The 27018-nt window shown below is 41.5% G+C and overlaps 1 protein-coding gene across 3 annotated transcripts in view; it reads left to right on the forward strand.

Annotated features, from left to right (window-relative positions):
- Positions 1 to 27018, forward strand: part of RHPN2 (rhophilin Rho GTPase binding protein 2) — a 2376893-nt gene that overhangs the window by 400530 nt on the left and 1949345 nt on the right. The gene's annotated exons all lie outside the window — the stretch shown is intronic.

The raw sequence follows: 27018 nt of genomic DNA on the forward strand, positions 1-27018 counted from the left end.
TTGTCTAATTCAGGCAAAAAGCCAGGACATACTATTGAATCATCTGGCGGTTGTACAAAAGGTGCTAACTTCTCTGGGGTACACCATAAACGAAAAGAAATCACATCTTGTACCCTGCCAACAAATTATATTCCTGGGAGCAAGCTTGAACACAACTTCCCAGATGGCTTTCCTCAAGCCAGAGAAACAAGTTCATTTGACAGCTTACTTCAAACTAATGGCCACAAAGACCCTGCAATCTGCAAGACAAATACTGCAAGCCTTGGAGTTCATGGCCTCCTGCATTCTCCTAATTCCATATGCAAGACTGCATATGATGAAACTACAGTGGTATCTAAAAAGCCTATGGTGTCAACATTCTCAGGGTCTAGAAGCAATGATTCCTATCATACCTTGTCTACAGTTAGAGTTCCTTTGGTGGGCAGAGGCCTGCTACCAAAACAAGGGACTGCCATTCACTCTACCCCCTGCCGCCCAAACCCCAGCAACAGACGCATCAGACTATGCATGTGGGGGGCTCTGTTTGCAGGGAAGTGCATTCAGGGCAAATGGAACCCAAGTCAAATGCACCTGCATATCAATCAAAAAGAAATGTTAGCTGTACAGAATGCTCTGACAGCCTTCAAGGACCACTTTCTTCCAGGACAATTAATGGTAAAAACGGACACCACCACTGTTATGTGGTACATAAACAAGTGGGGGGAACCCACTCATACCCACACTGCAGACTAGCCACGGCTTTGTGGAACACAGCCTTGAGCTACCAAGTGCACCTACAGGCTCAATGCCTGCCAGGAAAGCTAAGTACACTGGCAGACGAACTAAGCAGAAATCTCATGGATCCACATGAGTGGAAACTGGAACCAAAGACATTCAACATGTTGATAAACAAATGGGGGAGCCCAGCGATAGATCTGTTTGCCTTCCCCCAGAACTACCAATTGGACAGATTCTGCACCAGGACTCCCCACAAATAAGCTTGGAAAGTGAATGCCCTGTCCTTCACCTGGAAAAAAATCTATCAGTTTATGCCTTTCCTCCTCTGCCTCTCCTCTCCATGGTACTACTAAAGCTCAAACAGGACAAACCAAGGACAATACTGATTGCACCAGACTGGCCATGCCAACACTGGTACCCCCTCTTGCGCAGTGTGTCACTGCTGGCACCATGGCACCTGCCTCAGACCTGTACCCTGCTGTCCCACAGGAGGGCCAGATTCTGCACCTTCAGCTTCAAACCCTGAACCTGGCAGCCAGGCTAATTACCTGATCTTTCCATTACCATCCCTCAGTAAACAAGTGTTGGATGTCATTCTGGAGGCAAGAAGGCCTAGTACTAGAAAATCTTATGCTGAAAAATGGCAAAGATTCTGTTCCTGGAACCAAACTCAGGGGATGGGCACAGCAGCGCCCAATTTATCTCAGATTCTCCAATCCTTAACTGAGATGCTTCACAAGGGCCTTTCCTTTTCCTCCATCAAAATTCATGCCTCAGCCATTTCAGCTCATTACAACACAGAACCATCCCTCTTCTTTCATCCACTGCTCAAGCAGTTCCTCAGAGGGGCCAAAAACTTGAGACCACCCAGGAGAGCCCCAACTCCAGCCTGGGACCTTACCTTTGTATTGGAAAAACTCACTCTACCTCCTTTTGAGCTAGCTGCAAATGCAGATTTGAAATTCCTTTCTTGGAAAACAGCCTTCCTTTTAGCCATAACTTCAGCAAGAAGGGTGTCTGAATTGCAGGCCCTTATGGCAGTGGAGCCTTTTATCATCTTACATGCAAACAGGGTGTCCCTCAGGACCAATCCTTCCTTCATGCCCCAGGCAGTATCCAGTGTGGCTCTTAATCAGTCCATTCATTTGCCAACCTTCTTTTCTAATTCACAGAACAAAGGGGAACGTATACTGCACTCCTTAGATGTGCACAGACAACTTAGATTTTACTTGGACAGGACTAAACCTCTCAGGAAATCTGAACAGCTGCTGGTGGCATTTTCTGCAGGGGCAGAGGGGAAGGCCATTTCAAAGCAAACCATTTCTAAATGGATAGGCCATTGCATTCATTTCTGCTATAAGCACCATGGAAAACCCATCCCCCAGGGGATAAGACCACATTCAAACAGGGTAGTATCTACCGCTACAGCCTTTCTCAGAGGTGTCTCTACCAGGGACATCCTAGAAGCTGCTACCTGGAGTTCTGTACATACTTTCACCAGGTATTACCATTTTCCAAGTTTCTCTAAATCCAGAGCTGGCTTTGCCACTGCAGTCTTCCAGGGCCTTATAGCTGGTCCTAATGCTATCTTATTTCCTCCTCCCATCCTTAGCTTTGGGAATCTACCCAAATGTGATGTCTGCAACAGTGAAACACGAAGAAGATAGTACAGTTGTGTACACTTACCATAAATGTAGATGTTCGAGTGTATTCACTGTTGCAGTCCTGGTTACCCTCTTTTCCAGCCCCCTGACTTCTTTTGGCTATACCTGTATTCCTTTTTACTATGCTTAAAGCTTTTTGATGTATTTGCTTTTTTGTTGGAGGTGTAACCTTGTACATATATTTAATTGCTTCCCATTAGGGGGGCATCTGACAGCTGGGGCAAGAAAAACTGATGTAATGGCATCAGCTGCATGCTTTATACCCCTGACTACCTGACATCATGGAAGATGAGATAGCAACCGATGCAAGACCCAAGACTTTTATAATCAGGCCGACTTGAGGGCTAATGAGCAGATAACCCAAATGTGATGACTGCAACAGTGAATACACTCAAACATCTACATTTATGGTAAGTGTGCACAACTGTACTTTTCTTTTGCTACTATTTTGTGGTAGGATTCATGTCATCCAAAAAAGGCAAATGCCAGTGTGGAAGACAAATTCCACATAAAGATAGCCATGTCCAGTGTTTGTTTTGCCTAGGCCTATCCACAACCACAAATCTTATCCCATTTGTAGGCTTTTGTGCCCAAGACTCTAAGGAGTAGACTTTTCTCCTTAGCTATTTACTTGGAAAATCAGCACTTAAAGTTGCTGTCTAAAAGCACAATGGAGGGATCATTGGGGTCCAAAGCCAAGTCAGTTACAAAGAACAAGACTAAAAAGCTGAGGCCTGAACCTTCCACTGCACCTCTTACCACAGACTTCTCTCCTGAGGTAGATGAGAGCCTGGAGCTACGTACAGTTCCTGGTTCTGGTTCACAGGCCAAGCTTAATGTTGAGGCCTCCTTGGATCCAACCACAGGCACGTCCTCAGAGGCTGAACTAGCCACTGTCTCGGATGTACAGACGGAACCTAAGCTCATGATCACCAAAATTCCTAATAGGACACCTCAGATCCTTGTGCGGGAGAAAATTCACTCTGATATTATTGAATGTAAGCCTACGACCGGGCCTTCTACACAACATAGGGCATCAAAAGAAGAAGCAGAAGACTGAGCACTTGTCCCCTCCTAAAGACCCCCAAGGTGATTGACAACAATTCACCCAAGGCCTTTTCAAGGACCTTATTGCCCTTAAACTCCTTCAAGTGTTTCAGTCCCTTCCCCCACTGCACTGCTAACCCACGTAAAAGGGTTAGGGAAGAGGTTTCATCAGAGGAAGAGGCATCTTCAGAAGATGAATCTCGGGCCTATTCCTCTCAGATTCTCTCTTTGTTAGATTACACCCCCCCAGAGGAGGACTCCAATGGGTCTGAATAACCCATGGAAAAACTCTCTTTTGGAGAGACTCTAGTCAAAATCAAGGATCATTTTAAATTGAATACCACTCAGATATCTGAAATGCAAAAGAGATACTATGATCTTCTGCAGGTGGAATATCCTAGTCCTTCAGCTATTCCTCTTGTGTTACCTACATTTCTAGATGCCTTTGTGTTTGTCTCCCAGACCTCAGATTCCTAGCCTTCTGCTCCTAAGAAGCCTGACCAATTTTGCAAGGTACCTGAGGACTGCAAGTTCCTGTTCAGATGTCCTTCAGCAGATCCATTGGTTATTTTTGTGGCTTCAGACAAACTATCCAGGTTACTACCTTCAACCTCTCTTTCCATCAGATAAGGACAGCAGGATTCTGGAAAGGCTTGGCGAGAAAGTGTTCACTTCTGCCACCTTGACATTTAGGGCTATTAATTATCAAACTCACATGACCATTTTACCCTAGAACTTCTGTCTCAGCTCTGTCAGTTCATTTCTGATTTGCCTGTTTCAGAGAATAAGACTTTGTCTACGTCCCTGCTTGGAGCCTTCTCTCAAGTAGCCTGCCACTCCATCAAATGCATCTATGATGCTGCACAGGCTTCTGCCAGGGCAGCTGCTTCTGGCTCTGTTTTAAGGAGTTTCTTTTGGTTAAAACCCCAGCCATTACCAGAGGACATTCAGTCTAAACTTTTGGATACACCTTTGGACAACTCTGCATTGTTTGGTCCTGCAGCTGTTAACTTGTTAAGTCCTGCAAGAAAAGAGTAAGGAATTGCAGGAACTGAAACATATTTTTGTTTCCCCCAGTGCCTAAATTTCAACGGAATTATCCAGCAAAGTCTGCTTTTGTACGTAGACATTCCCACCCTACTCCACCTAAAACAAAAAAGGGTGGTAGGAGGCCTCATCAGCCCAAGACTTCCCCTGCAACTCTGGCTCAGAAGCATTCCTTTCCTGACTAACCTGGTTCCCTCTGACTTCCCTAACTACCTCACCCACATTCCTCTTTCCCAGTGCCTGTCTCTGCGTCTGCTAGTCTAGTAAAACATAATTCAAGACTCCTAGGTTCTCTGTATCATTCAAAAAGGATATTTTCTGGTTTGGGACTCCCTACCTTCCTTCAGGGACATCCTCCAACCACCAAGGGAACAACTCCCTTCCTTTCCAGACATACTGCTAGACCTGCAGAGACAAGGGACCATTCAGGAGATTCCTTATGACCAAAAAGGAAATGGTTTCTACTCCACAGAATGTTCTTAGTGCCCAGAAAGGATGGTCATTGGAGACCCTTTCTGGAGCTCAACACCTTCCTGAAGGTACCCAACTTCCTTATGTTAACTCTTCAGACCTTGTTTTCCCTCGTTCTACCACAAGCCTTCTTGGCTTCCATGGGTTATCAAAGATGCATACCTACACATTCCCATCCACCCCAGTTGCAGGAAATGTTTTGATTTCTCTGTGGCTTATTTGCATTTTCAGTTCTTGCCTTGCCCGTTGGACTCTCTACTGCACCAAGGGTATTTACAGAATGTCTAGCTCCTGTGATTGCCTACTACAGGCTTCAGGGCATCCATGTTTTCCCTTATCTGGACGATCTCCTCTTTCTGACAATCTCCCCAGAGATCTTGTAGCAAAACATCCACTTTGCCATTTCCCTTGTATAAAGTCTGGGATTCACCATGAACCACAAAAAATCCGTTCTCACCCCCCCCCCCCCCCCCCCAGGATCACATCTTCATGGGGTGCAGGATACACACAGACCTCATGAGGGTCTCTCTTCCTCCTCAGAAGATGCAGGACCTTGTCTCCCACTTCCAAAGCCTTTAGCCTCTACACTACATTTCAGCCAGAGAGTTCCTCAGGGTTTTGGGCTTCATGGCATCCACCGTTCTAATGCTACCTCTGGCAAAACTTCACACGAGAAAACTTCAGTGGTTCCTAAAGTCAGTTTGGATGCAGCATTCTCATCCGTTGGAGTTTCCAATTCCTGTCATCCCCTGCTGAAGAAGGAACTCGTGGTGGATCCAAGTGTCATTCAACCAGGGACTCTCTTTGCACCCTCTGCCATCAGTCCAAGAGCTGTTCACAGACTCCTAGGATGTGGGCTTGGGTGGCAGCCTTCGGAAATTTGAAACCACAAGGTGTATGGTGCCTGTCTCAACAAAGGGAACGCATCAGTGTAAAGGAGATGAGGGCGCTGCTAATAACCATTCAAACCTTTCAACCTCTTCCTCCCAGGACCTATAAAGCTGTTCACAGACAATGTGACGGTCCACTGGTGTGTGAACAAGCAGGGAAGGATCAAATCTTACCTACTATACAGGCTGGCACTCCAGGATTGGGAGCTGGCAGTCCAATATCAGGTGCCTTCTCAGGCAGTGTACATTCTATACAGCCAAAATTGCATGGCAGACACCTTGAACAGGTTCCTAACACAGTCTCATGAATAGATGCTTCAAAGGGATGTGTTTCTGGACATTGTCCACCAGTGGTGTATACCTCAAATAGATCTCTTTGCCTCTCCCAAGAGCAGACAACTTCCACAATTTTGTGCCAGAGTTTCACATCCTCTGGTTTGGAAGTTGGATGCCCTCTTGTTCTCTTGAAAGGGAATGTTTCTATATGCATTTCCTCCCCTTCCGCTCATTCCGAAAGTCCTGTTCAGAATTCAACAGGACAACACAAAAATCTTGCTGGTGACTCTCTTTTGGCCAAGACAGCATTGGTTCCCTTTTCTCCTGCATTTAGCTAAAGACAATCACCACAAATCATCTCATAGGGTGGACCTTTTCACACAAGACAAAGAAACTCTCATCCATACCCACTTGTCTACCCTTCAGTTGATTCTTTGGGTGACAAGGTTTTAATTCCTTTTAGGCACCTGTTCTCTGAGGACATGGTAAGGATCCTGTAAGAGGCCAGGAAACCCAATACTAGAAAGTCTTACCTATCTAAGTGGAAAAGATTTTCAGTTTGGTGTCTCCCACAAAACCAGAATCCCCTATCAGTGGAAGTTCCCTTGGTTCTGTCTCGTTTGTTTGAATTGCTCAATCCTGGCTTGACTTTGTTTCTGCTTGTCTGCCTTTATATTCCCCTCTAGCCAGCAGATTTGAGGCTAAACAATTTCTTAAAGGCATCCTTCACATTAGACCTCACAGGAAATCTATCCTTCCTCTCTGGGATCTTAATTTTGTACTCGAAAAGCTGACTTTCCACCACTTCGAGCCAGCTTCATCAGCTTCCCTGCAACACTACTCCTGGAAAACAGTACTTCTACTTGCTTTAACTTCAACCAGACATGTGTCTGAGCTCCAGGCCCTAATGGCCTCTCCCCCCTTTTTGGTTTTTTATAAAGACAGGGTGTCCTTGTTTACCAACCCTTCCATTATGCCCAGTGTAGTCAATAAGTTGTCACTCAACCAGTCCATTCACTTACCTACCTTCGTTCCGTCTCCCCAGAATTCTAGTGAGAAGGTGCTGCACACCCTATTTGTGCATAGACAACTTGGATTTTATTTAGACAAGACTAAACCTGTCAGGAAATCAAACTAGCTTTTTATTTCCTATAATCTCAGGGCTCTGGGATTGCCTGTTTCCAAGGAGACTCTACTTGGATGTCTAAAACAGTTTCATTTTGTTGTGTGAATCCTGGTAAGACCCTTGCCTCTTCTGTAAGGGCACATTCCACAAGGGCTGAAGCTTCATCTAGTTCTTTCTTTAAGGGACTAGATACTGGCTCTATTCTTGAAGTGGCTACACAGTCTTCTGTGCATACCTTCACCAAATTTTACAAATTGGATGGCATTTCTAAGTCTAAGGCAGGTTTTACCGGAGCCATTCTCCATTGCTTTCCAGAGAGCTCATCTGCTTCTTCCTCCACCCTTTTCTCATGAGTTTTTGTACTCTCCCTCGTGTAAAGAAAATTGCAACAGATGAATAGAAAGACTTAGAATAGTTGTGTAAAATCTTACCATTACAATAGATGTTCTTCTCTTCACTGTTGCAGTATTCCAATCCCTCCCTCCTTCCCCTTGGTTGTTTGGTTCTTTGCCTTGGATGTTCATGCCCTACTTTCCTTAGGCTGGCATTCCTCCTGGGGCATTCAGTTCTGAGGTTGGTGCATGCATACACCACTTTTATGGCCGACGTATGACAGCAGCCTACGTGTGATGTACCACGCACTCTACAGTAGTGAAAGGCTTTTGCATACTGGCTGACGTCAGGTCGCCTACAGGTGAATCTTTATCCAGCACCAGCATGTGGAACTGTCCCCAACTGATGTTGGCAGATCTGTTGCCTCTGATAATGATGGCAGGGATGTGTTGGCACTGTTAGATGGTGCAGTGTGTGTGGCAGACAGAAGTAGTGTGACCCTCTACGTCTGGTAGTCAGAGTATGGGCAAAGCATCCCTAGTTTTTGATATGAATTTTTCTTGTGCAATTTTGTATATGCTGGTCAAATGTTAGATTATCATCCACTATCACCCCTAATAGTTTGCTATGAGAAGTTACTTTGTATTATCAAGAGAGAGGATTTTAAATTGTGTTTTTTCATGAGAGGAATTTGTGAAAAAAAGTAGTAGTTGGGTCTTTTTTGGGTTGAACATGAGTTGAGTTACGAAGCCATGATGTCCTTCAAGGATGCATCTGCAGTCATCACATATGGGTTGTCCTGCCTCGGGCAGCCCTTCGGTCGGCCGGATTCCAAAGTCTGGGTCCGGCGTCGGCTGATGACGCCCTTTCCCCAACGTCAGAGCGCCTGGGGTATAAAAGCATCAGCCGACGCCATCTTCCTCAGTCTTTCTTGCCGCGTGGTGCCCGAAGCAGAAGCAGTTCGCAAGTGCCGGTCAGCCAGCTCCTGTAATTCAGCTATCCGAAGACTTCAAAAGCTAAGTACCCCATTGGGGACTCTTTCTTGCCTCAGCCGATGTCAGATAAAATTAATAATTGCTTAACTTGTGGGAAACAAATACCTCATAAGGATTTCCACTCTTACTGCCTCCCCTGCCTAGGCCTAGACCACAACGTCTCGGCCTGTTCAGCCTGTGCTTCCTTCAACCGACGCACTCTTAGACATCGGGCGGAGTTTGCAGAGGAATTTTTTGGGGCTAGTTTTTCATACAATATACCGTCGGAGACCCCGACTTCACATTTGACAAACAAACGGAAGGACAAGGACCGACACACGCGGGCTGTGGTTTCGGCTGAAACCATGGCCAGGCCTACCGCGAGTGTCTTGGTCTCGGCAGAAACCGAGTCCTTGGTACTTCCGACCCCCGAAACCACTCAACCGACAACCTCGGCCCCGGAGGCCCCTGCTGAGTCGGTTATTGAATTTCCTTCAGAAACTGGTGTCTTGGAAACTTCCGACACCATTCCTCTAGACAAAACCACACCAGCACGTGGTACAGCCAGACCTCCTGCATCCATGTCCATAAAGGCATTCACCAGGGCTAAAGCTGCTAAGCACTCAAAAACTATGCCTCCCAGGGTTATTCATCAGGGACCCACTACAAGTTCTCAGATTCTAACTTTAGCAGAGGATCTTATTTCCTTAATTAGGGGCTCTGAACCCCATCCAGACAGGGGCTCTCAACCTCCTCTAGACAAAAGGCCCAGGTTTGAGCCCTCTGACCCCCACTCCTCAGAGGAGGCCTCTGATGGCTCTGCTCTCTCGGACTACCGGGAGGAGGCTTTTTCGGCCTACGAGGATTCTGATGCAGAGGAATCTATCCCCTCAGCCTCCCCTCCTGAAGAACTATCCTTTGGAGAGTCCCTTCACACTATGAGAGAGCATTTCAAATGGCAGGGCCAGGAATTCTCTGATTCCAGGAAAAGATTAAGAACTTTTCTGCATTTACCTCAGCATAGACCTTTGGCTATTCCTCCTGTTTTGAATGTCATTGATGATGTGTACTCTGAGTCTAGCACAACCCCTGACACTCTTCCTCCGGCCCCTGTCAAACCCGATAGGTACTACAGGGTCCCGGACTCGCATCTTTTTCTTTACAAGGCCCACTCTGCTGATCCTGAAACTATTTCCTAGGGCCCTAAAGGGGTTGCAGCTGCCACTGCTAAAAATCCACTCCCCTCTGAAAGGGAGTCCAGGGCTTTAGAGAGATGGGGTAAAAAAGTGTATACTTCTGCTACTCTTTCTATGAGGGCATTAAATTGTCAATTTCATATAATACAGTACCAAGAGTATTTGTTAGATGAATTGCATAAGAAACTGTCTTCACCTGAACCCCTAGATCGCAAATCACTTCAGGATCTGGTACATAACTCCCAGCAGGTTAGCAACCATTTCTTGCAGTGTGGTTATGATGCATTGGAAGCTTCATGTAGGTCAGCTATGACAGGTGCAGTCATACATAGGCATGCTTGGCTTAAGGAACAATCTCTGCCAGACCATGTTAAAGCTAAGTTTCTGGATGCTCCACTGGAAAAGCAAAAGTTATTTGGCTCCACTGCTCAGGAGGTCTTAAAGAAATTTGAGGAAAAGGCAAAATCTGTACAAACAGTCAAAGATTTTCTACAAGTCCAACCTCCAAGATTCAGCAGAAATTGGCCTACCAAGAATTGGTCTTTTCCGGACACAGAAAGATTTCAGAGAGGCAAGAACAGGCGTGCCAGAGGTAGAGGGCAAGCTAGAGGCTCCTACAGAGGACGTCAATGGCAGCCTCCCAACCAGAGAGGTAGTGCAGGACCTACAACTGCTACACAAGGACAGACTCAATGACTTTGCTTTGACTCCGCCAACCAGGGCTCAATTAGAAGCACCTTTGGGCGGAAAGCTTTCTTTATTCTCAGAAAATTGTCACAGTATTACAAGAGACAAATGGACACTGCAAATAATAGACAAAGGATACAGGTTCCATTTTCACACATTGCCAAAAAGAAAAGGCATGCCAGACCTGCCACCAAATCAAAGGGCAGAGGCTTTTAAACAAATCTCCAACTTAATACAAATGAAAGCTGTAGTAAAGGTTCCTCTTCCAGAACAAGGCCAAGGATTTTATTCCAGACTATTCCTTGTTCCAAGAAAAGAAAATCAATGGAGGTCTATTCTCGACTTGTCCGCACTGAATACTTATCTCATTGTGCCAAAATTCAAAATGCTGACTACAGCAACTCCTTCCCATGCTGGGCAAGGGGTCTTGGCTGGTGACTCTAGACCTCAAGGAGGCATACCTGCATGTCCCTATCAGACAAAGTTGCAGAAGACACCTCAGATTTCTTGCAGGTTCAGAGCATTATCAATTCTCAGCATTGCCCTTTGGCTTATCTACTGCACCCAGAGTATTCACGAAATGCCTGGCATCAGTAATTGCACACTGCAGACTTCAGGGGATTCAAATATACCCATATCTGGACGACTGCCTTATACAAGCGGACAGCCAACAAACTTTGCTAAAGGACTTGAATTATGCCATCCGCCTACTGCAGGCCTTGGGATATACAGTCAACATTCACAAGTCAAGACTTGTTCCATCCCAAAGAATAACTTTTCTGGGTGTGGATCTAGACACAACCGCCCAAATGGCTTTTCTCACAGAAGAAAAACAAAGACAACTACCAGATTACTTCAAGAATCTGACAAGACAAACTCAGCTGACTGCAAGGAAAATCCTGCAGGCCCTGGGTTACATGGCATCTTGCATTCTTCTGATTCCACAAGCAAGGCTGCACATGAGGAAACTACAATGGTACCTAGGAGTTTATGGACTCAGCACAGTCACAGCTTAGAAACTTTGATCCCACTCATTCCATGCCTCCAAAAGGAATTTCTGTGGTGGGCTCAAGCAAGCCAGTCAAACAGGGGTCTGACCTTCAACAAGCCAATAGCCAGCCAAACCATTACAACGGACGCTTCAGACCACGGTTGGGGAGCACACATGGAGGGCAGATGTATTCAAGGACTATGGTCACAAAAGGAGCTACGCATGCACATAAACCAAAAGGAAATGCTGGCAATGATACATGCAATCGAGGCCTTCAAAGTCTTTCTGCATCAAGGCCACCTGCTAATAAGGACAGACAACACCACAGTTATGTGGTACATAAACAAGCAAGGAGGCACCCATTCCTACCCTCTTTGCAGACTGGCAATGAATCTATGGGAACTTTCCTTGAAACTCAATATAGATTTGCAATCCCAGTTTGTGCCAGGAAAAGACAATATACTGGCGGACAGCTTAAGCAGAAATATCATGGATGCACACGAATGGATGCTGCACCCAGACATCTTCCTACAGATAACACAATCATGGGGAAGGCCAGACATAGATCTTTTTTCCTCCCCCCACAATCATCAGCTGAAGAAATTCTGCTCAAGGACATACCACCCACAAGCATGGAAAGTGGACGCTCTATCTTTCAGCTGGAGGACTCTAACAGTGTATGCATTTCCACCTCTCCCATTAATGACCAAGGTCTTACTGAAGATCAGGACAGAGTAACCAAAAGTGATTCTAGATAGCTCCGGACTGGCCAAGACAACACTGGTACCCACTGTTAAAGAGCATGTCACGCACGAAACCATGGCCTCTTCCTCAATGGCCACTTCTCCTGACACAGCACAATTACAAAACTGTGCATTCCAACCTGAAAACCTTACAACTAACAGCCTGGAAAATACCTTGACTCCTCCGCAGGATAAGCTATCCAAGAGAGTGAAGGATATCATCATGGAAGCTCGCCGGCCTTCCATAAGAAAGGCATATTCAGCAAAATGTAAAAGATTTCACACTTGGAGCACCACAAAGGGCCTGGATGCGACAGTGATGAACATGGCACATATCCTGGAATACTTGGCAGAAATGTTCCACAATGGTCTGTCTTACTCTTCCATTAAAATTCATGCTTCAGCAATTTCAGCAGAGTACAATACTGATCCACCTGTTTTTTCTTATCCTTTCCTTAGACAGTTTCTAAGAGGAATTAAAAACATCAATCCTCCAAGGAAACCTCCAGTGCCTACTTGGGACCTTAACTTCGTGTTGGAAAAAGTAACTCTGCCTCCCTTTGAACCAGCAGCATCGGCAGAACTACAGTTCCTGTCTTGGAAGACCGCCTTCCTTCTGGCCATAACCTCAGCAAGTAGAGTATCTGAGTTACAGGCCCTCATGGCAGTACAGCCATTTCTTATTTTTCATCAGGACAGAGTCTCATTGAGAACCAATCCTTCATTTATGCCAAAGGTGGTATCCAGGGTCTCATTAAACCAAGCTATTCACCTGCCTACCTTCTTTCCAAATCCACAAAACAAAGGGGAGAAACTTCTGCACACCCTGGACATACACAGGCAGCTGCGCTACTACTTGGACAGAACTAAAAGCTACAGAAAAACTGACCAGCTGTTGGTAGCATATGCTGCTGGTGCACAAGGAAAAGCAATTTCCAAACAGACATTTTCAAAATGGATAGGGAATTGCATTTGTTTCTGTTATTCCTTTCATGGAAGAACTGTGCCAGCTAACATTAGACCTCATTCCACCAGAGCCACAGCCACCTCCACAGCCTTCTTAAGAGGGGTGGCTACCAAGGACATTTTAGAAGCTGCTACATGGAGCTCCGTGCATACATTTTCCAATCATTACAATTTACCTTTATATTCCAGATCCAGAGCAGGCTTTGCTACGGCAGTCCTGCAGGGCATTTTAGCTACACCATCCTTTACATAGATCCTCCACCCCCAGATTGGCTATGGTATTCTACCCATATGTGATGACTGCAGATGCATCCTTGAAGGACATAATACAGTTTTGTACCTACCATAAATGTAGATGTCCGATAGGTATGCATCTGCAGTCAGGTTTACCCTCCCTCCTTCCCCTCTTTGGTATTTATTGGGTATTTTTCCCTCTCATAGCTAGCTGGGGTTATCTATTATGGTGTATTTGTTTTATATATAGATGTATATACATATATATTCCTGTGCATGTTTGGAATTTATTGCATTACTCCAAATTTAGCCTTCCTTTGAGGGCACCTGGCATCTGGGGCAAGAAACACTGAGGAAGATGGCGTCGGCTGACGCTTTTATACCCCAGGCGCTCTGACGTCGGGGAAAGGGCGACATCAGCCGACGCCGGACCCAGACTTTGGAATCCGGCCGACCAAAGGGCTGCCTGAGGCAGGACAACCCATATGTGATGACTGCAGATGCATACCTATCAGACATCTACATTTATGGTAGGTACAAAACTGTACTTTTCAGTGTCTATTAAAGCTTCCTGAGTAATTTTTGGGAGGTGTACCATGTTGTTAGATGAGCAAATGAGAGTGGAATCATCTGTGTATTGTATTAGGGTGGCTTGTTATGTGGAAGTATAGAGGGTGTTGGTGAAAATGTCAAGGAAGAGGGGACCAAGGATAAGGGCCTTGTGGTACACCGGTGGTGACTGGGAGGTAAATAGAGAGCATGGAGTGTCATTTTCCTGACTGATAACTTATTGGACAGGTAGCTTTTGAACCACAGAAAGGTGGATTGAGAGAGGCCCAGTGATGACAATTGAAGTAGGAGTTGGCTGTGACAAACTGTTGAAAGCTTTAGACCACTCTAGAAATAAGGAAGAGACTAGTTTTCCATTATCTCTAGCTTTATTGACAGTATCTATATGGGTTAGAAGGGCAGTACTTGTACTATGGGAAGGACAGAAGCCATGTTGTGTAGGGGATAGGAGTTCTTCCTGCAGGAGATAGTCTAACAGTTATTTTTGAATACATTTTTCAAGTACTTTGGCAAGGGGAAATAAGATTGCTCTAGGTCTAAAATTATTAATATCTGTTGAATTTCCTCCTTTGTGCAGAGGTAATGTATGACTTTTCCAGAGAGAGAGAATGTGGGATTCCTGCACAGACCTATTTATAAGGATTGAGACAGGATAAGCACTGCTATTGGCTTCTGTTTTTAGGTATTCACTTGGAAGGTCGAAGGTCATCAGCTGAAGAAGAGATCATTTTAAGTTTGAGAGTAGTTTTATATAGGATGTGAGCACAGGTTTGTAGGTAAAAGTGGATGTGTTGATACATAGCTGTTGGGAAGGGATTAGATGTGAGGAGTCCTTAGAGATGTTATACTATATTTAAAGTAAGAGTTGTACTGTATTGCATTTTCAAGTGGTGAGTTATCAGGAGAGGGGTTTGGGTTGAATTTTTGGCTGGGATGTAAGATTTCTTTAATGGATGTCCAAAACTTTTAGAGGTACTTGTACTTGCGTATTATCGCAACCAGATTGTGATTCTCTCGCAATCAGGTTCCAAATCTGTGATAATTCTTGATGTTGTGGACAAACTAGTCAGTGTTAATGTCATGAATTTTGACAGATTACTAACCTGCATGCCATTTTGTACTGTCCTGGAAATCGGAGTTTACACAACCCAAGTGATATGTTAGGAAAATGTAGTGGCTTGTTCTGGTAGTTGGTTGCAAAAGAACAGAAATGCACTCTTTGTCAGCTTTCTCTTTCGATCCTGCACATGCTGTGTTGTCCCCCAGGAGTGATATCATCCATGAGATGTGTTTACTGATAAATGTTTCGCGTCTGTAGACATTGATTTTTCTCCCTTGTCAGCTGGTATGGGAACTGTCAACCTTGAAAACAGTTCTGGGGAAGGGAATATGCCACAAGTGCGCCTCATTGCATTCGGCCAGAAAATGTCATCGTTTTGAAAGGAGAACTTTTCTTTGGGGTCACTGTATGTATTTTTGGGATCGAGTTTTGGGTTAACCAGAAAGAAACACAGTAGTATTTGCAAAACTGTTCACATATAGTGAGGGTGGGCTGTGATTGTGATTCAGAGTAATTAGTCTGTTTTATGTACTTTCGCTGTGTTCTGCGTGCACGGTGGTGTGCAGGGTTTTTAAAAAGAAACTCGTTGCTGAGTAACATGAAGGTGGAAGAGGAATTTGGGGCTTAATAGTGCTGTTGGGTGATTCCCCGATGTCACAGACAGCTAGTCAGTAGATTTCCTACTCCTGCAAAAAACAGAAAGACTCATTTCGCCGTAATTTCCACAATTATGACACATTCGCAGTCTTGTTGCGGTAATACGCAAGTACCTTTTTAGGGTTGTGTTTAATATTCTGAAAGTTATTATAGTCTAGGTTTTTGTCTTCATTTATTTGCTTATTCTGAAGCATTCTGAAATTTTCAAGATATTGAGGTGTTTTATGTTTTTGCCATTCTTTCCATGCTTTTTCTCTATCCTGCATTCTTCTCTTTTTTGGATAGCCAACGTACATTATTTGTTTTCAGCCTCTTCCTTCTAGGAGGTGTAAGGCTATTTATGATATTTAGGGAATTTGCATTGATTTCAATTACAGCATCGTCTAAGGGGAGGATTTTTAGGAAGTTCCAGTTAATAGATGGTGATGTAGTAATGAACATTTCTGGGTTAAACCTGGAAAGGTTACGTGTTATTTTATAAATATTCTGAAAACCAAAAAGTGCAAATGATGTCACAAAAACAAATAAACACCAAAACACCAAAACCACTGAGTGAGGAAAAGAAATAAAAATATAACATTAGCGTAAATCCACTTTAATCACCGCTTTCATCCAAAGGACTTCTTCAGAACAGAATAATCATCACATAATGACAGTACAATATACAGTAAATCACTCAAATCAATTGAACCATGAATTCATCTAATTAGTAATTAAACAATTAACCTCTTAAAAATTACTATAAAAACAATGCTTGTGAAGCTACAGATTTACATAAAAACTACATTTCATTTCTTAATCATTAAATTACGATATTTAAAAAAAACATTTGATGTTGATGACATCATTCAAACCAGGTTTTTTATCAGCTTGCAGCTGAATTTCCCTTTGTTCTAAATAATTTTTAAAAATCACCCCTATAATGTTAACTGTACCTTGTTCCAAAATAGAAAATGAAAACTTTTTAAAACCAACACATATCAAACTGTGTTTATACAAAGCATTGTTTATATCTTTCCTTTTTATACTGTACATATGTTCTCTCATTCTCTTATACAAGTTTCTAGTTGTCATACCAATATAAAATTCTTGACATTTGTCACAAACAGCAACATAAGTCATCCCTTTGTTTTACAGCTAAAAACTCCAGGAACAGGTATGATGTAAGGAATGTGTGGAAGTAAAATATACGGTCCTTCTAAAATATATCTTCATATCCATCCATGACATCTATACATGCCTCGAGTTTTGTGAGTGATGGGAAACAGAAGAATTATGTTGTCCCTTCCTTTTTCATACAATTTCTTTAAGTTGCAATCATTCCTATAAACAAATTTAGGTTTGCCACCAACACTATTTGATAAATCTCTGTTTCCTTCAATAATCTTCTAATTACGTTCTATAATGTTACGTATGGTAATGTTATCTACTGTCATGTCCATGCTAAAACATAATGACTCTTCATTCTTACTAATAGTTTTCTTAACATTTCTTATGGAGGAAAAAACTTTTCCCTACTTTAAAATGGGGGGAGGGGGGGATTTTGTTTCCTTCTGCTCCCATATATTTTTTGCCATATCTCTTAAAGATTTTTCTTCCTAGCCTCTTTATATAAAAAGACTAATAATATACTCAAATTCATTGGCCAGCAGATAATCTTCACTAGTCATTCTACTAGCACGGATTAACTGACCTATCGGGAAATTTTGGATGTTGACAAGTAGCATGGACATAAGTATTCTTAAAGGTCTTTTTCCTGTAAATATACTAACAAATTTTTAAACCCATGGTCCCAACTTAATTGAACATCTAGAAAAGTAATGCAACTATCTCTGTCTCCCACCACAAACTGCAAAATGTCTGACACTTCATTCAATTTATTAACGAACATTGTGACCTCATTTAGACCACCATTCATAATAAAAACCAAATTGTCAATAAATCTTTTATAATAAATCTTAAATGCACTTTCCAAAGGTGTTAGGACCTGATGTTCACGCCATCCCATTACTATGTTAGCAAAAGAGGAGGCTACTGGGGAGCCCATCGCTTCTCCTCTAATTTGTTTGTAATACTGCTAATTAAAAATGAAAAAGTTGTTATTTAGACGCACTTCCAAAGCTTCACAATGAAAATTAGTTAATGCATTATCTAAAGTAGTGTATTGATGTAAATAAGCTCTTATGTATTCAATGCCCATGTCGTGAGGAATACACATATACAATGATGCAACATCAATATTAAAAATCATATGGGATTCAGGATCAAACAATTGATTTTCACTTAACAATTTGATACTGTTCAAAAAGTCCCAGGAATCCTTTATATAAGAATTCATTTTTAAAACTAATGGATTTAATAAAGCATCAACCATCAAGGAAATGCTATGGGTGATAATTGGGAGCTGAAATTATTGGTCGAAAAGGATGGTCTATAAGATACTTGTGAGTTTTGGGAATGCCAAACAAAACTCCCACTTTTGGATGTTCAGCATGACAAAAATTGTATGACAGAGTCTAAATTCCCACACTAGATTAGATTATCATAAAGAAAATTAAATACATATTAAAAACATCTGGTAATGTCAATAGATTCCACTTTAACATATTCACATTAATTATTTAACATGCTTTCCATTTTAATAATGTAATCACTTTGATTCATAATGACAAGCATACCCCCCTTGTCACTCTTCATTATTCTTATTTCTTTGTTGTTAGTTAAATCCTTCAAAGCTGTCCTCATTTCGGAACATAAATTGTTATGATATTAAATGTTTTGAGAGTTCAAAGCTTCCCTCAAATCTCTCACATGAAGCTTCAAAAACTTGTAAAGTGTGTACCAACATAGGGCTGTAACAATAAGGTTTAGAAAAAAATAGAATATTTGAATTTTACATCTTTTAAAATGTAACTCAGATTCAATTTTCTAGTATATTTCTTTAAATCTAAGATAGTATTAGTGATATTAGCTCTTTTAGTCGGAATAAAATTTATTCCTAACTTCAATACTTTTAATAGGTGCATCATTTAACACAACACTAGACAAGTTCAAAATGTCACTGTCTAACCTGTTGTCGCTTAATCGTTGTCGATTGATGAAGCTGATGTTATTCTTCCTTTTTTCTTTGTCGTTGCAGTCCGTTGCTGTCTTTGCAGCCTCTGCTCTTTTTCGAGAGCTAAAAAAACCTTCTGTGTGGCCCCTGGATTGTTTTCTACTTTATTGGGCACTAAATGTGAAGTGCTTCCCGTCACATTACTGCTCTCAATAGAACCAACTTCAGGCTCCTAGCACACTGCTAAACTCTCCATCACTAGCAAATCCATGATTTTCTGAAGCCCCTTGTGCAATTTCCATTTTATGAAGTGAACTTCCCCATGACTTTTGTTTAAGGTTGACTGGTTGAAAAGGCATTTTTTAACACCTAATCCCATGTTCTTCTTTTTGTCAACACCTAAAAAACAAGTGTATGCAGTACCCATATTGTAAGCTGCAACATCACAGTCCCAACTTTTTGATTTTTCTCTGAATTAATAGTTTTTCTTGATGTCCAATGTCAGACATTAATGTAGCATGTTCAACTTTCTCGCAAAATTTAAAATGAAATTTGGACTCAGTACTCTTTTCTACACTAGCTATTTCATCTTTAAGGCCATTCATGGTGTCACTGTTACACTCTTTGAGAAGTTTTAAAAGTTCCATGCCAGCAGAGTTGAAAAATCGCTGCAATTTATCAAAAAAAGGATTTTTATCATGGACACTGTTGGGGCATTTGAAAAAACACAGCCCTTTTGGGACTATCCCAAGCTCAATACATTTAGAAAAAACTTGTTCTCAGTATCAATGCTTTTTCTACTTTTTAAGCAACCTTTCCAACATGTCAAAATGTTCTTTGTATAAAGACCTTTTGTTGTTGGTAAACGGATCAGTGCAGTCTTTTAAGACTGCCGCAATGTTGGCATAACTAACAACCGACTCTTCAGCCCTTTTATTCAAAAAGTTAGTCTTGTTAATTACTGTATTAGCTGGCATACCAGTATTGATCTCGACCACTGTTTGGGCATCGTCATCAGACCCGAAGCACACTAATTCTTCATTGGAATGGTCTTTTGTCAGCACTCTGAGTGATTTCTGTATGTCTTCCAAAGTTTTTAACAGCAGCTGAGTTAAGTTCACCCCAGGAGTACTACGAACGCTGTAAACACTTAAGTCCGCCAACGGATCAGCCAAAATCTCAGTCATGGTAGCACAAATCGAAAAACAGAAAACCAAAAAGTGCAAATGGTGTCACAAAAACAAAACAACAAAACACCAAAACCACTGACTGAGGAAAAGAAATAAAAATATAACGTTAGCTTAAATCCACTTTAATCACCGCTTTCATCCAAAGAACTTCTTCAGAACAGAATAATCATCACATAATGACACTGCAATATATAGTAAATCACTCAAACCAATTGAACCATGAATTAATCTAATTAGCAATTAAACAATTAACCTCTTAAAAATTACTATAAAAACAATGCTTATGAAGCTACAGATTTACATAAAAACTACATTTCATTTCTTAATCATTAAATTACGCTATTTTAAAAAACATTTGATGTTGACATCATTCAAACCAGGTTTTTTATCAGCTTGCAGCTGAATTTGCCGTTTGGCTTCCCTTTGTTCTAAATAATTTTTAAAGTCACCACCTCTGATGTCAACTGTACCTTGTTCCAATATAGAAAATGAAAACTTTTTAAAACCAACACATACCAAACTGTGTTTATACAAAGCATCATACTGTACATATGTTCTCTCATTCTCTTATACAAGTTTCTGGTTGTCATACCAATTTAAAATTCCTGACATTTGTTGCAAACGGCAACATAAATCACCCCTTTGGTTTTAAAAACTCCAGGAACAGGTATGGTGTAAGGAATGCGTGGAAATAAAATATACAGTCCTTATAAAATATATCTACATATAGTGCATCCATGACATTTATACATGCCTCGAGTTTTGTGAGTGATGGGAAACAGAGGAGTTATGTTGTCCCTTCCTTTTCAAACAATTTCTTTAAGTTGTAATCATTCCTATAAACACATTTAGGTTTGCCACCAACACTGTTTGAAAAATCTCAGTTTCCTTCAATAATCTTCCAATTGCGTTCTATAATGTTACGTATGTTAATGTTACCTACTGTCATGTCCATGCTAAAACATAACGACTCTTCATTCTTACTAATAGTTTTCTTAACATTTTTCATGGAGGAAAAACTATTCCCTTCTTTAAAATGGGGGGGGGGGGGGTTGTTTCCCTCTGCTCCCATATATTTTTTGCCATATCTCTTAAAGATTTTTCTTCATAGCCTCTTTCCATAAAAAGACTAATATACTCAAAATTCAGTGGCCAGCAGATGATCTTCACTAGTCATTCTACTAGCACGGATTAGCTGACCTCTCGGGATATTATTTTTGATAAATTTTGGATGTTGATTAGTAGCATGGATATAAGTATTCTTAAAGGTCCTTTTCCTGTAAATACTACTAACAAATTTTTTAGACCCATGGTCCCAACTTAATTGAACATCTAGAAAAGTAATGCAACTACCTCTGTCTCCCAACACAAACTGCAAAAAAATCTGACACTTCATTCAATTTAACGAACATCGTGACCTCATTTAGACCACTATTCATAATAAAAACCAAATCGTCAATAAATCTTTTATAATAAATAATCTTAAATGCATTTTCTAAAGGTTTTACTACCTGATGTTCCCACCATCCTATTACTATGTTAGCAAAAGAGGGGGGCTACTGGGGAGCCCATCGCTACTTATCTAATTTGTTTGTAATACTGCTGATTAAAAATGAAAAAGTTGTTATTTAGAAGCACTTCCAAAGCTTCACAGTGAAAATTAATTAATGTATTATCTAAATTAGTGTACTGATCTAAGTAAGCTCTTACGTATTCATTGCCTATGTCATGAGGAATACACATATTGTATGATACAACATCAATAGTAAAAATTGCATGTGATTCAGGATCAAACAATTGATTTTCACTTAACAATTTGATACTGTTCAAAAAATCCCAGGAATCCTTTATATAAGAATTCATTTTTAAAACTAATGGATTTAATAAAGCATCAACCATCAATAAAATGCCATGGGTGACATAATTGGGAGCTGAAATTATTGGTTGAAAAGGAGGATCTATAAGACACTTGTGGAGTTTTGGGAATGCCAAACAAAACTCCCACTTTTGGATGTTCAGCATGACAAAAATTGTATGACACAGAGTCTAAATTCCCACACTAGATTAGATTATCATAAAGAAAATTAAATACATATTAAAACATCTGGTAATGTCAATAGATTCCACTTTTAACATATCCACATTCATTATTTAACATGCTTTCCATTTTAATAATGTAATCACTTTGATTCATAATGACAAGCATACCCCTCTTGTCATTCTTCATTATTCTAATTTCTTTGTTGTTAAATCCTTCAAACCTGTCTTCATTTCAAAACATTAATTATTATGATAATAAACTTCCCTCATCTGAGTTACATTTTGAAAGATACAAAATGTAAAAATTCAATTTTTTCTAAACCTTCTTGTTACAACCCTATGTTGGTACACACTTTACAAGTTTTGGAAGCTTCATGTGAGAGAGATTTGAGAGAACCTTTGAACTCTCAAAACATTTATTATCATAATAATTTATGTTTTGAAATGAGGACATCTTTGAAGGATTTAACTAACAACAAAGAAATGAGAATAATGAAGAGTGACAAGGGGGGTATGCTTGTCATTATGAATCAAAGTGATTACATTATTGAAATGGAAAGCATGTTAAATAATGAATGTGAATATGTTAAAGTGGAATCTATTGATATTACCAGATGTTTTAAATATGTATTGATTTTCTTCATGATAATGTAATGTGTGGGAATTTAGACTCTGTGTCATACAATTTTTGTCATGTTGAACATCCAAAAGTGGGAGTTTTGTTTGGCATTCCCAAACCTCACAAGTGTCTTATAGACCCTCCTTTTCGACCAATAATTTCAGCTCCCAATTATGTCACCCATGGCATTTCCTTGATGGTTGGTGCTTTATTAGATCCATTAGTTTTAAAATGAATTCTTATATAAAGGATTCCTGGGACTTTTTGAACAGTATCAAATTGTTAAGTGAAAATCAATTGTTTGATCCTGAATCACATGTGATATTTACTATTGATGTATCATTGTATACGAGTATTCCTCATGACACAGACATTGAATATGTAAGAGCTTATTTACATCAGTACACTAATTTAGATAGTACATTCATTAATTTTCATTGTGAAGCTTTGGAAGTGCTTCTAAATAACTTTTTCGTTTTTAATCAGCAGTATTACAAACAAATTAGTGGAGTAGCGATGAGCTCACCAGTAGCCCCCTCTTTGCTAACATAGTAATGGGATGGCGTCTATATTATAAGATCGACGTTTGAAAACATCGAACAACATGTGGTCGACACTATATGGTCATTGTCTTCAAACATCGACCTTATAAAAAGACAAAAAGTACCCTAATGGGTTTAAGGAGGGGGGCAAGCCCCCCTGCACCCCCCGCTATTTAAATATACCAACTCTGAGACCACACTACATTGCAGTAAATGGAAATCTCCCCTTACGAACTACCAGTTGGACAAATTTTGCAGAAGGACTCTCCACAAACAAGCCTGGAAAGTGGATGCTCTGTCCTTCAGCTGGAAAAACCTATCAGTCTATGCCTTTCCCCCTCTGCCTCTGCTCTCCAAAGTACTACTAAAAATCGGGTCTATATTGGAACATCAAACGTTCAGAATTTCGAGTGTTCTAATATCGACCCGTTTTCACCTAACCCGCCCTAACCCTCACGTCCACACAATCGCACACTTACCTAAACCCGACTCGTAACTTTCCACCACAGCGCTGAAAATACCGAAGCAACAGAAACAGACAACCAAATTCTTTCTGTAGGAAAAATTTGGTTTTCTGTTTCTTCGATATTTTCAGTGCTGTGGTGGAAAGTTACGGGTTGGGTTCAGGTAAGTGTGCGATTGTGTGGACATGAGGGTTAGGGTGGGTTAGGTGAGTTAGGATTAGGGCGCGGGTCAGTTAAGTGTTCTGTTGTGTGGACGTGAGGGTTAGGGTGGGGTAGGTGAGTTAGGGTTAGGGCACGGGTGAGATGACTGTGCGATAGTGATGGACCTTAGGGTTAGGATTTGGGTTAAGGTAAGTGGATAGTTAGTGGTGTATGTATAGTTTAGTGTAGGGTTAGGTATAAGAGTTTAGGTGTATGTGTGTGGATTGCTGTTTGTTTGGTGAGCTTGTGTGTGTGTGTGTTTTGGAACAGCAACTTTTTCCCTAGGAAAATATTTGCTGTTCTGTATGTTCAATGTTTTAAATTTTCAATTCAAAGAGTTCGATATTAGAACACTCAAAATTTTGAAAGTTTGGTGTTCTAATATAGACCCTAAAATCAAACAGGACAAACCAAGGATGATTTTGATTGCTCCATACTGGCCGCGCCAACACTGGTACCCCCTCCTGTGCAGTGTGTCATGGTTATATCCATGGCACCTGCCTCAGACTCCTTCCCTTCTGTCTCAGCAGGAGAATCAGATTTTGCACCCTCAGCTTCTAACACTGAAACTTGCAGCCTGACTAATTACTTAATTCCTCCTTTACCATCCCTCAGCAAACCTGTGATGGATATCATTTTAGAGGCAAGGAGGCCTAGTACTAGAAAATTTTATGCTGAAAAATGGAAAAGATTCTGTGCCTGGAACCAATCTCAAGGGCTGAGCACAGCAGCACCCAATTTACCTCAGATTTTACAATACGTAACTGAGATGCTTCACAAGAGCCTTTCTTTTTCCTCCATTACAATCCACGCCTCAGCCATTTCAGCTCATTATAAAACAGAACCTCCCCTCTACTGCTCAAGTAGTTCCTCAGAGGGGCCAAACATTTGAGACCACCCAGGAGAGCTCCAACCCCAGCCTGGGACCTTAACTTTGTCTTGGAGAAACTCACTCTACCTCCTTTTGAGCCAGCTGCTACTGCAGACTTAAAATTTCTTTCTGGAAAACAGCTTTCCTTTTAGCAATCACTTCAGCTAGAAGGGTATCTGAATTACAGGCCCTTATGGCCTTTCATCATCTTTCATGCGGACAGGGTGTCCCTCAGAACCAGTCCATCCTTCATGCCCAAGGTGGTATCCAGTGTGGCTCTTAATCAGTCTGTTCATTTGCCAACCTTCCTTCCCAATCCACGGAATAAAGTGGAACGGATACTGCATTCCTTAGATGTGCACAGACAACTTAGATTCTACTTGGACAGGCCTAAACCTCAAAGGAAATCTGAACAACTGCTGGTGGCATTTGGTGCAGGAGCAGAGGGGAAGGCTATTTCAAAGCAAACCATTTCTAAATGGATAAGCAATTGCATTCATTTCTGCTGTAAGCATCATGGAAAACCTATCCCCCAGGGGATCAGACCTCACTCCACCAGGGCTGCATCTACCTCTACAGCCTTTCTCAGAGGCGTTCCTACCAGGGACATTCTGGAAGCTGCTACCTGGAGTTCTGTACATATTTTCACCAAGCATTATCATTTGCCAATTTTCTCTAAATCCAGAGCTGGCTTTGCCATGCAGCCTTGCAGGGCCTTATAGTTGGCCCTAATGCTGTCTAAATTCCTCCTCCCAACCATAGCTTTGGGACTCTAGCCAAATGTAATGACTGCAACAGTGAAACACGAAGAACATAGTACAGTTGTTTACACTTACCATAAATGTAGATGTTCGATTGTATTCACTGTTGTAGTCCTGGTTACCCTCCCTCCAGCCCCCTAACTTATTTTGGCTACACCTCTACTTTCCTTTACAATGCTTAAAAGCCTTTTTGGTTGGAGGTATATCTTTGTACTTTTATATTTAATTGCTTTCCATTGGGGGACACCTGCCATCTGGGGCAAGAAAAACTGATGTAATGGCATCGGCTGCAGGTTTTATACCCCTGACGACCTGACGTCATGGAAGAAGGGACAGCAACCGATGCAGGACCTAAGACTTTGTTAATCAGGCCGACTGAGGGCTACCTGCAAGCAGATAACCCAAATGTAATGACTACAACAGTGAATACACTCGAACATCTACATTTATGGTACTTTTTTATAGAGATAATTTAAGCTCTTTGGAGTACTTGCATGCCTTTGGTAAAATTGTACAAAGCCCTCCAATAGCTTTAGCCCAGGGCTATACTACCAATTGGATAATAATATTGCACAGTAATAATTGGACACCCTTTTTAGAGCCTTTGAGTAGCTGATAAATAGTGGGTGGTGGCAGCTGGTACTACTGTATAGTCTGGGAAAAATGTCACAGCTGGAGAACCTATGCCAGCCTTCTCCAGGAGTGTCTGTGTGGTTGTATAAACTCTTCTCAAAGTGAGTGTGTGTGTGTGTGTGTGTGTGTGTGTGTGTGTGTGTGTGTGTGTGTGTGTGTGTGTGTGTGTGTGTGTGTGTGTGTGTGTGTGTCAGCTACTTGGGCAGGAACACGAAGCACTGGTTGGACAGAGAGGGTGCTGGAGGTTTTATCTTGCCCAGTAGGCTGAGATCTGGACCCTATAGCTGTGCCAGTGGGGAGTCTTATTGGGGACCTGGAGAGCAAGGGAGCGACCAGCCCCAGACTGACTGTGATCTCTGTGTGCTCTTAAGGGAAATTGCACTTTACTGTGTGTATTTGTTATCCTTTCCTGCTATATGAGGCACCCCTCACTGGTGTTAATGGTGAGGATTGGGGTTCATTGATTGCTGGGCCAGAGCATGGGCGTCACAGGGTTATCTTAAGTTAGTCTTGCTCTGTGCCCATTGCATTCCTGTCCCTTTAACACTACTAGGCATGCTTGGGGGAAGGGAGGTGCTGATGGTTAGTAGGTTTTGTGCACAAAGGACCTAAAAGTGAATAAAAAATGGTATATAGTGTGAGCTACTCCACTGTGTTTGCTATCTGTGTCTGTTCTCAAAGAATCAGAATAGTATTCTTCCTTTTTGTAAAGATAAGGTATGGACAGCTACCTACTTATTTTGTATTTTCGTAAACGTACCACTTATTGTTGTCATTAAAACAACTGTAGTCATGTACAACTGTGGCAGGTTTGCATATTTTGTATAGGTTTAGATTGAGGAATTGGAAGGACAGGTGCCAAGTGGAGTTGTGCAGTTATAATTCAGCACTGGTTTTAAAAACTTTTTCCCAGACTTTTCCAATAAAACATCAGATTATTATTCTGATAATATGACAGTAGTGGGTGAGATGGCATACTTTAGTTCTAGATGC

Source organism: Protopterus annectens, chromosome 8.part1 (genome assembly GCF_019279795.1).
Source record: "Protopterus annectens isolate FY-2018-M chromosome 8.part1, PAN1.0, whole genome shotgun sequence".
Taxonomy (NCBI): Eukaryota; Metazoa; Chordata; order Ceratodontiformes; family Protopteridae; genus Protopterus; species Protopterus annectens.